Here is a 10,362-nt window from a genome sequence, read left to right as displayed (position 1 = left end):
GGAGATAACGGTGGGGGAGTGCGGGACCTGGGGGGGGGCGAGTGCAGGATCGGGGGGGGAGTGCGGGACCCAGGGGGAGAGCGGGGTGGGGAGTGCGGGACCAGGGGGGTGAGCGGGGGACCGGGGGGAGAGCTTGGGACTGGGCGGGGAGAGCGGGGGAGAGCGGGTGGGAGAGCGGCGGGGGGGGACAGCGGGGGAGAGCGGGGGTGGGGGAGTGCGGGACCGGGAGGGAGAGCGGGGAGGGGGAGTGCGGGACAGGGGGGGGGGGAGAGCAGGGAGAGAGCGGCGGTGGGGGAGTGCGGGACCAGGGGGGAGGGCGGGGGTGATGAGCGGGGGGGTGGGTGACCCGGGGGAGAACGCAGGGGGAGTGAGAACGAGAGCAAAAAAAAAATCTAGGAGTGACATCACAGGATAGCAGGTAGGTGATTGGTTGGTGAGTCTCAGTGTTTTTTCATTCTCTCAGCTAGTGCTGTGGTTTAAACTAAGAGCTGGGGAATCAAACGCATTCCCTTGAAGGATACGGAAATTAAATTAAAAACATATACGGGACACAAAGTTTACCTGAAGGGAAAAATGCAAGTAACAGTTAAATACAACGGCAGAGAAGTGCCAGGACTTTATTTATACGTCCTACCAAACGGTGGACCACCACTTTTGGGTAGGGAATGGATAAGAAAAATCCATTTCGACTGGAAGTCGATACACGAGTTAAAAGTAGAGACCACCACGGATGATACAACCATTACAAGCAGGCTGTCGAAACTATTGGCAAAAACGCCAGAGGTGTTCCAACAAGGGCTGGGGACCTTAAAGGACATTAGAGCAAAAATAACTATTGCTCAAGATGCAAACCCCAAGTTTTGTAAGGCCAGACCGGTGCCTTATGCCATTCGGCCAGCGGTGGAAGCAGAACTGGACGCCTTAGAGAGTGCAGGTGTCCTTACAAAGATTGAGTGGAGCGAGTGGGCCACGCCCATCGTCCCAGTTATAAAAAAATCTGCAAATAACGCACCGGGGGAACCAAAGAAGGTTCGCATTTGCGGGGATTTTAAGATAACTATTAACCCAGTCCTGCACACGGTACAGTATCCGCTGCCGCGGATAGAGGACATATTTGCATTGTTAGCTGGGGGTAGACACTTTACGAAGATTGACCTTTGTCAAGCTTATTTACAGATGGAGGTGGAGCAGGACTCGAAAAAGCTCCTAACGATTAACACACACAAGGGATTGTACCAGTACAATCGCCTGGTATTTGGTGTGGCGTCCGCCCCGGCAACATGGCAGAGGACCATGGAACAGGTCCTACAGGACATTCCAGGAACGCAATGCTACCTGGATGACATCCTGGTGACAGGTCAAATGGATAACGACCACCTCGCTAACCTGGAGCGAGTACTTCTGCGGTTACAACAATACGGACTCAGGGCGAACAAGCAGAAATGTGAGTTTTTCCAGGAACGTATCTCATACTGTGGTCACATTATAGATAAGGAAGGCCTGCATAAGTCCCCGGAAAAGATCGAGGCAGTAGTGAAGGCCCCGCCCCCTGAGAATGTATCTCAGTTACGATCATTCTTAGGCCTTATAAACTATTACCATAAGTTCCTCCCGAACTTATCGTCCATTTTACATCCACCAAATTCATTGCTGCAAAAGGGAGTCTCCTGGAATTGGGACGAAGCGTGTGAGGCTGCTTTTAAAAAGGGTAAACAACTCATTACATCAAAGGAAGTGCTCGCACACTTTGACCCAAAAATGCCAATGAGGTTGGCATGTGACGCCTCCCCGTACGGTATAGGGGCAGTGTTGTCACACAAATTTCCCAACGGGACGGAGAGGCCAATAGCATTTGCCTCAAGGTCGTTAACTACAGCCGAAAGAAACTATGCGCAAATCGACAGGGAGGCCCTCAGTCTGGTGTGGGGTGTAAAAAAATTCCACCACTACCTGCATGAGCAACGTTTCACACTACTGACGGATCATCAACCGTTGCTGTCGATATTTAATCCAACAAAAGGGGTGCCCCTGATGACGGCCCAAAGGCTACAGAGATGGTCACTGTTCTTAGGAGCACACCAGTAACTTATCGAATATAAGGGTACCAAACAGCATGGCAATGCGGATGGCCTGTCGCGGCTACCCTTGCCTGCCGAGATCGAAGAGATAGTACAGGACCCCGTGGAAATATATCATACGGCTGTTATGGAACACTTGCCCATCACCAGCCAATGTATCGAGCGGGAAACACGGAACGACCCGACATTGGCAAGGGTTTACGAATTAACCGTGAAAGGCTGGCCGGCGCAGAGTGACGCATCATTGCCGGCGTTTTCGGCAAGGAAGGACCAGTTGTCCGTCTGCCGGGGCACATTGATGTGCGGAGCCAGGGTGGTGGCCCCTCAAAAATTACAACATAAAGTGTTGCAGGACTTACACGAAGGTCATCTGGGGGGTGTCAAAATGAAAAGCCTCGCCAGAGCCTACGTATGGTGGCCCGGCATTGACAGGGACATTGAGGAAGTAGCAAAAGCGTGCCAAGGGTGCCAGATGGTACAGAACGTACCACCACAAGCCCACTACATCCGTGGGAGTGGCCCTCAATGCCGTGGCAAAGGATCACGTGGACTTCGCTGGCCCCTTCCTGGATGCGATGTTCCTTATTGTAGTGGACGCCATTCAAAATGGCCGGAGGTCATAAAGATGTAATCAGTGACAGCCGAAAAGACGGTCGCAGTCTTAAGGAACATTTTTGCCCGAAACGGGGTGCCCGAGCAAGTCTGTTCGGACAATGGGCCACAATTTGTGGCAGAAGAATTTCAAGCATTCCTAAAAAGGAATGGAGTGCGACATTATACGTCCGCACCATATCATCGGCTACAAATGGGCTGGCAGAGCGATTTGTACAGACTTTTAAAAAGGCCATCAAGGCGATGGGGAGGAAAGGTTGCCACTACAACACAAGGTGGACAACTTCCTATTACGCATACGTAATGCTGCACATACGGTGACCAACCAGGCCCCGCCGTCATGTTCTTTAATAGAAGGTTAAGGTCTCGCCTTGAATTGCTCAGACCAAACATTCGGAGAGATGTGGAAAACCGAGTATTTCGTAGGGCTCCTGACAGACAGACACGGAGCTTCGAGGTGGGGCAGCAAGTGTTGGCCGTGATTATAGGAAGGAAAAGTGGCGGTCTGGTACGATAAAGGCCCGCAGGGACCCTTGATGTACACAGTTGAGACAGGGGAAGGCATAATCAGACGACATGCTGATCAACTTGTGGAGTCCAGAAACCCAACTGATTCACTACCTCAAACGTCTCAGCACATTGTTACAGCGGAATCACGGCCCAGCTCGTCGTTAGAGGTCTCAGGATTGCGAGGAGTTCAGCACTCCAGTGATCTCCACGGCACAGGATGTGCCATCAGACACCGACGAGTCCAGTGATGAAGGGGTGACGGAAGTACCGCCGCCTACACCGAGACCGACTAGAGAAAGACGTTATCCTAGTCGAGACAGGAGGCCTCCTCAGAGACTGAATCTATAACATGTTTCTGTTTATATATATATATATAAGTAGACAACTCTTGATGTAAATATGTTATGTATATTGTGTTACCAAATGTTATTAGCCCTAGTTATGGGGCATCCATTGACTTAATTGCACGGGTACGTTTTAATTAAAAGGGGAGGAATGTTGTGTATGTAATAGGTATGTTACTTTAAACCTATGGCCAGGGCAGCACTACTTTGTAGGGCGTAGTGATACCGTAGTACCACTCCTGGCCATAGGGGTATAAATAGTACTGTGGGTACTGATCTCCCCTCAGTTTCCCGCCTGTTGGTATTAAGTAAAGACCTACGTTGAATCTTCCAAGCTGTCTCGTCATTATTGCATTAAGTATAGACACATACTTTATAGAAACTACTACACCACCAAGGCGTTATCCGGACCGAGTCAGGAAGCCTCCAGAGAGACTGACTTATAATTGATTAACTGCAGCAAATGTGTAGATTATTGTTCTTGTAACATGTTAATTAATGATTACTTAAAATGTTCTGTACTGGTTGTCTAAAAGGGGAGGAATTGTGGTGTATGTGCCTTTAAGAGCCCCCTGTGTACTGTAATGCCGGTAATGGCCACTCGGGCTATATAAGCCTGTATAGTGTCTTGTATCTGTTAGTTCACCTCCAGACTTTGTTCAGTAAACACCTGTGAAACCAACTCCTGCATTCCGTGTCTCCATTAACACACGGATACAACAGTTCCTGGCTCCTTTGTGATGTCACCTGGAGACAGGTTTACGCCCCTGATTACACAGGATCAGTGGGAGTCACTGTTGGAGGAGCTGAACTTGGCAGCTGACACTGCGAGTGAGTTTAGTCCATATAAATAGGGGGACGGGAAAGTACAATGTAATATGAAAGTAAGTAATTCAACCAAATGTCATCAATTGCAATTATATTCACATTAAATATCATCATAGTCACAAAAATAGTCGCACTGTATTCCAAATACAGATTCTAGAATAAATATTAATCACTTATATTTTAAAAGATTCTTGGAGTGAAGAGAATCTCTGGAAGGTGGAAAGAGAGGAGTCGAATCATCATCACACTAACTGGGACTGTAAATGGTCGCTGGATTCACAGAGCAGACCTGGTGGGACCAAGAACTCCAGAGGTGAGAGTCTAACCAGCTACTACTGGGAGCTGTCTGACAGTTGCCATAAGGCTCAGCCTTTGCTGTGACAAGTTGACCTGAGCTTAACCCGTGTGTGAAGCTCGCCAATACCTCAGCTGCGAGTGCTTGACACTTACATGTAGATGAAGTTTATTCTGTGTTCTTACAATGCAGTACCTGAGCTGGTGTGCTTCATTGGATAGTTTCAGAGGAGCTGCACGCTGCATTTAACACATGCTGGATCTGAGTTGGCTGTGCTTGGTCAACCAACTTAGAGAGAGCTTCACTCTGTATCTAACCCGTGCTCGGCCTGCCCTGGCTGGGAGTGTTTCATGGGAAAGTGTAGATGGAGCATTACTCACTATCTAACCCCATACTGTACCTGCCCTGGGAGTGTTTGATGGGATAGTGTAGATCAAGCTTTACTCTGTATCTAACTCGTGCTCGGCCTGCCCTGGCTGGGAGTGTTTCATGGGAAAGTGTAGATGGAGCATTACTCACTATCGAACCCCATACTGTACCTGCCCTGGGAGTGTTTGATGGGATCGTGTAGATCAAGCTTTACTCTGTATCTAACCCGTGCTCGGCCTGCCCTGGCTGGGAGTGTTTCATGGGAAAGTGTAGATGGAGCATTACTCACTATCTAACCCCATACTGTACCTGCCCTGGGAGTGTTTGATGGGATAGTGTAGATCAAGCTTCACTCTGTATCTAACCTGTGCTCTGCCTGCCCAGGCTGGGAGTGTTTCATGGGACAGTGTAGATGGAGCATTACTCACTATCGAACCCCATACTGTACCTGCCCTGGGAGTGTTTGATGGGATAGTGTAGATCAAGCTTTACTCTGTACCTATCCTGTGCTCTGCCTGCCCAGGGAGTGTTTGATGGGACAGTGTAGAGGGAGCTATACTCTGTACCTAAGCTGTGCTGTACCTGGCCTGGGAGTGTGTTATGGGATAGTATAGAGGGAGCTTTACCCCATTATTGTCCATGATGCAACCTCCAATTAATGCTCCGATGATCCCACCACTTGATACCCCTGAAGATCCCTCCACTTATTGCCTATGGCACCCTTCTTGTTACAGGGAATAGACTTATTTCAGAGCACAAAGGAGGATGTAATATCGTTGCCTCATCCCAAATACCATTCCCACAAACTGCCTCTCTCTGCCAAAGCAGAAGGGAGACACACTGGCTGATATAAAGAGAGGGGAGACTTTCTGGTGTATAAAGCAAGAGGTAGACATGGGGGCCATTGAATAGTGGGACCTCACATTTCGTGGATTAGAGGGATAATTTATCAGTGGTAATTTTGGGAGTCTGTGCTCCCTGACTGGAGTCTCAGTACATGGGAGCAGGGTTGGAGACGGAGCTGAATGTACAACCTGCGTTCATGCCCAGTGAGACGGCACACCAGGAGCACAGCCTGGCCATGTTTGATGGGCTATTATAGATGGAGCTTTCTTCTGTATCTAACCCATGCTGCACCTGCCTCTGGGAGTGTTTGATGGGATCGTGTAGATCAAGCTTTACTCTGTACCTATCCCGTGCTCTGCCTGCCCAGGGAGTGTTTAATGGGACAGTGTAGAGGGAGCTATAGTCTGTACCTAAACTGTGCTGTACCTGGCCTGGGAGTGTCTTATGGGATAGTACAGAGGGAGCTTTACCCCATTATTGTCCATGATGCACCCTCAAATTAATCCTTCGATGATCCCACCACTTGATACCCTGAAGATCCCTCCACTTATTGCCTATGATGCCCTTCCTGTTACAGGGAATAGACTTATTTCAGAGCACAAAGGAGGATGTAATATCGTTGCCTCATCCCAAACACCATTCCCACAAACTGCCTCACTCTGCCAAAGCAGGAGGGAGACACACTGGCTGATATAAAGAGAAGGGAGACTTTCTGGTGTATAAAGCAAGAGGTAGACATGGGGGCCTTTGAATAGTGGGACCTCACATTTGGAAGATGGGAGGGATAATTTATCAGTGGTAATTTTGGGAGTCTGTGCTCCCTGACTGGAGTCTCAGTACATGGGAGCAGGGTTGGAGACGGGATTGATTGTATAACCTGTGTTCATGCCCAGTGAGACTGCACACCAATGCTCCGATGATCCCACCACTTGATACCCATGAAGATCCCTCCACTTATTGCCTGTGGCACCCTTCCTGTTACAGGGAATAGGCTTGTTTCAAGGCACAAAGGAGGCTGTAATATCCAGGGTTGGAGAAGGGGCTGATTGTACAACCTGCTTTCATACCCAGTGAGACTGCACACCAGGAGCAGAGACTGGTCATGTGACCCTGTAATACCTTGAGTGGGAGGGGCTTGGGCTGCTTTGTGACATGTTTCCTGGCTCCTTTGTGATGTCACCTGGAGACAGGTTTACACCCCTGGTTACACATCAGTGGGAGTCACTGTGGGATGAGCTGGACTTGGCAGCTGACACTGCCAGTGAGTTTAGTCCTTATAAATAGGGGAAAGGAAAGAACAATTTAATATTAAGGTAAGTAATTCAACCAAATGTCATTCATTACAAACATATTCAAATTAAATATAATCATAGTAACAAAAATAGACCGAATGTATTCCAATTACAGATTCTAGAATTAATATTAATTTTTATATTAAATGTTTCATGTAGTGAAGAGTATCTCAGGAGGGTGGAGAGAGTGGAGCCAAATCATCATCACACTAACTGGGACTGGAGAAATGTCGCTGGATTCACAGAGCAGATCTGGTGGGACCAAGACCCTCAATGTCAAAGACAGGATGAAACAAGAAGCCCCAACAATGATTGTAAAGGTGAGGAACTTTACTAATGATCCCATCAGTCCAGGATTTTGCCAAGGTGAGAGTCTAACCATCTACTGGGTGCTTCTTCGACAAATGCCATAAGGGACTGCCTTTGATACGACAAGTACAATTGAGCTCAACTTGTATGTAAAGCTAGCCCTTACCTGGAACAACAACAGAAAATGCTGGAAAAACTCAGCAGGCCAGGCAACATCTGTGGAGAGAGAAATAGAGTCAACGTTTCAGGTCGAAACCCTTTGTCAAGACTGAAAAAGCCCAGGAAATGAAACAAATTAAAAGGCCAGTTTGGGGGCTGGGAGACAACAAAAGAGAAGTGAAGAGACATTGGGGGAAAAATTGGGTGAGTAGCACCACCTGTTAGCGCCTAAAGAGGCAGTCAGTGGCTGTAGCGCCACTGGCTGCGCCTCCCGCGATATTCAGCAGTGGCGCTAATGGTGGCGTTAGCCATTTGCGCTGCGCCACCACCGATGACGTCATCGGTGTGCGCAGCGCCCCATTCGCGCCCCGAATGCGATATTTGGTAGCGAACGCCGCTGTAGCGCCGTTCGCTACCCGCGCCCGGTTCACGGGGCCTTCTTGCGCCGGCAGAGGCACAAGTTAAGGTGGAGGTGCGGGGCGGCCGCTTTTTCGGCGGCCGCCTGCCAGCACCTCCGTCCCCGGCCTCCTGGTCCCCCCCCCTGCGGCATTGCCGGCTGTTTCCCGAGAGCCCGGCACTTCTCCTTGGTGCCGGGCTCTTTTGCCGGCATTCGCGATTGGGGTTCGTGCTGTTGCAGGCCCCTCCCCCTTAACAATGGGAGGAAGGCCTGCAGTACCACAGCATGCCGTGTCGCAGCGTATGGCGCTGCGGCACGTTGCGCTGCGATATTTAGTTTCAGCGCCCTAAGAGGGACGCGGAGCGCCTCGAGCCTCGCCCCGTCTCCCTCTAGGGGCACTTCAACTGAATTTCTGACGATCACTACAGCTTCGAACGCTGCGCAAAAACCAGCGCCCAGGCGAACTTGGCGCCAGTTTGGCGCCTCAACCCAAAGAGGTATTCCAAACGAGACGAGATGGTGATAGGACTAGTGGAGACAAAAGACGGCTCTAGATTAGGTGTGAAATGCGCTGGCAGAATGGGAGACAGCTGCCATGTGGGAGAGAAAAAAAGGGGGGTGGCCAAAACAAAGGTGTGGATAAAAAATATAAGTAAAAATGCAATGGGGGCCGAGGTTATGATCTGAAATTGTTGAACTCGATATTGAGTACGGAAGGCTGTAAAGTGCCTAATCATACCTGGGACTGCCTGACACTTACATGTAGAGGGATTTTTATTCTAAGTTCATCCCATGCTGTACTTGAGCTGGTGTGCTTCATTGGGTAGTGTCAGAGGAGCTGTACGCTGAATTTAAAACATGCTGGATCTGAGTTGGCTGTGTGTGATCAACCAATTTAGAGAGAGCTTTACACTTCATCTAAGTTGTCCTGTACCTGGCCTGGGAGTGTTAGATGGCAATGTAAAGTGGGAGGCTTTACTCTGTATCTAACCAGTGCTATACCAGGCCTGGGAGTGTTTGATGGGACACTGTAGAAGGAACTTTACTCTGTATCTAACCCGTGCTGTACCTTCCCTGTGAGTGTTTGATGAGACAGTGTAGAGGGAGCTTTACTCTGCATTAACTGAGATTGACTGATACTTTCATTGACTATTTCTTTCATATACCCAGCACTGGCCTGAACTCAGATACTTTCTGCATACTCACAGAGATCAGCACGAGAGCACAAAACATCCCAAACACAGGAGCTGACCCTGGGATGGTGCGACACTAACTCTGCAGGTACATTAACAACCTCTAGAGATGAACCCCTGTCCGCACCCATCCTACTTTATCATTTTCTTGTGGTTGCAGTTGGAATATTGCGGGTGTGTGACGGCAAGCCTAAGGAATTTCCCACCTTTGACCTCTTCAATTTTTTTATTTCAGCTCAGCTTTGAAAACCAGGGCTGTCCTTCAGATGTCACGCATTTCCTGACAGCGCATTTCCAGCACTAGACATGTGACAAGAGAGTGACACCAAAGAGGTAGGACATGTGCAGCCACACTCATCAACATCCATCTTGCCCACACCTGTTGCTGTGCTGTGAAAGATCGAGAAATGCTGGAGTTCCCCTGTGGAGGGAGGCAACGGCAGCTCTGCTGCAAAAGACAGTCAGTCACTCGACACAAGAGATGGTGAAGGAAAGAATCAGAAAATGTAAAGCTTTGAGGAGCTGGATTCTGAACAAAATGAGGTTCCTCAGATCACGGTGTATTCATACCAGATACATGTGTCAGAAATGTTTGTGTCCACAATTAATCCTGAGTGCCTCCAGCTCCAGAGGAGTAACAGTCAATTCCAGATGAACACATATTGAGGCCTGTTACAAAGGTATTGGACACCAAACAGGACAAAGACAAATAGCACTGAACTATTGATCAATGGGAAGATCTGAATTATAGACAAATTAAATTTGATCCTGCAGGAAGGAAGGAAAAAATGAAGGAAGGAAGATGCTAATCTGTAATAACCGGGACACAAGCACGAATGTGCTGTGCCATGGACTGAATAGGAGTATCAACATTTCCCACTTTCACTTTCCCACTGCTGATTATGGAGTGGGTTGGCCCCATTAGCTGGGCTCACAGTGAATCGCGCCATTTGTTTCTAACATCCAATTTGTTTAAATTCAGTTTATTGTTATGTTTCCTCTCCAGAGGCTGATGGTACAGAGTTGACCAATGTACAGACACTGGCCAACGCTGAATCAGTGGGGAAATTTATAGAGAACATTTTCTCCTCTTTTACCTCACCCATAACTCTTTGGAGACACAAGTGGTA

Source organism: Somniosus microcephalus, unplaced genomic scaffold (assembly GCF_052327205.1).
Source record: "Somniosus microcephalus isolate GS21.2 unplaced genomic scaffold, FLI_Smic_1.0 unresolved_chr1, whole genome shotgun sequence".
Classification (NCBI taxonomy): domain Eukaryota; kingdom Metazoa; phylum Chordata; class Chondrichthyes; order Squaliformes; family Somniosidae; genus Somniosus; species Somniosus microcephalus.
The sequence above is the reverse complement of the archived record's forward strand: the minus strand, read 5'-3'. Positions refer to the sequence as shown.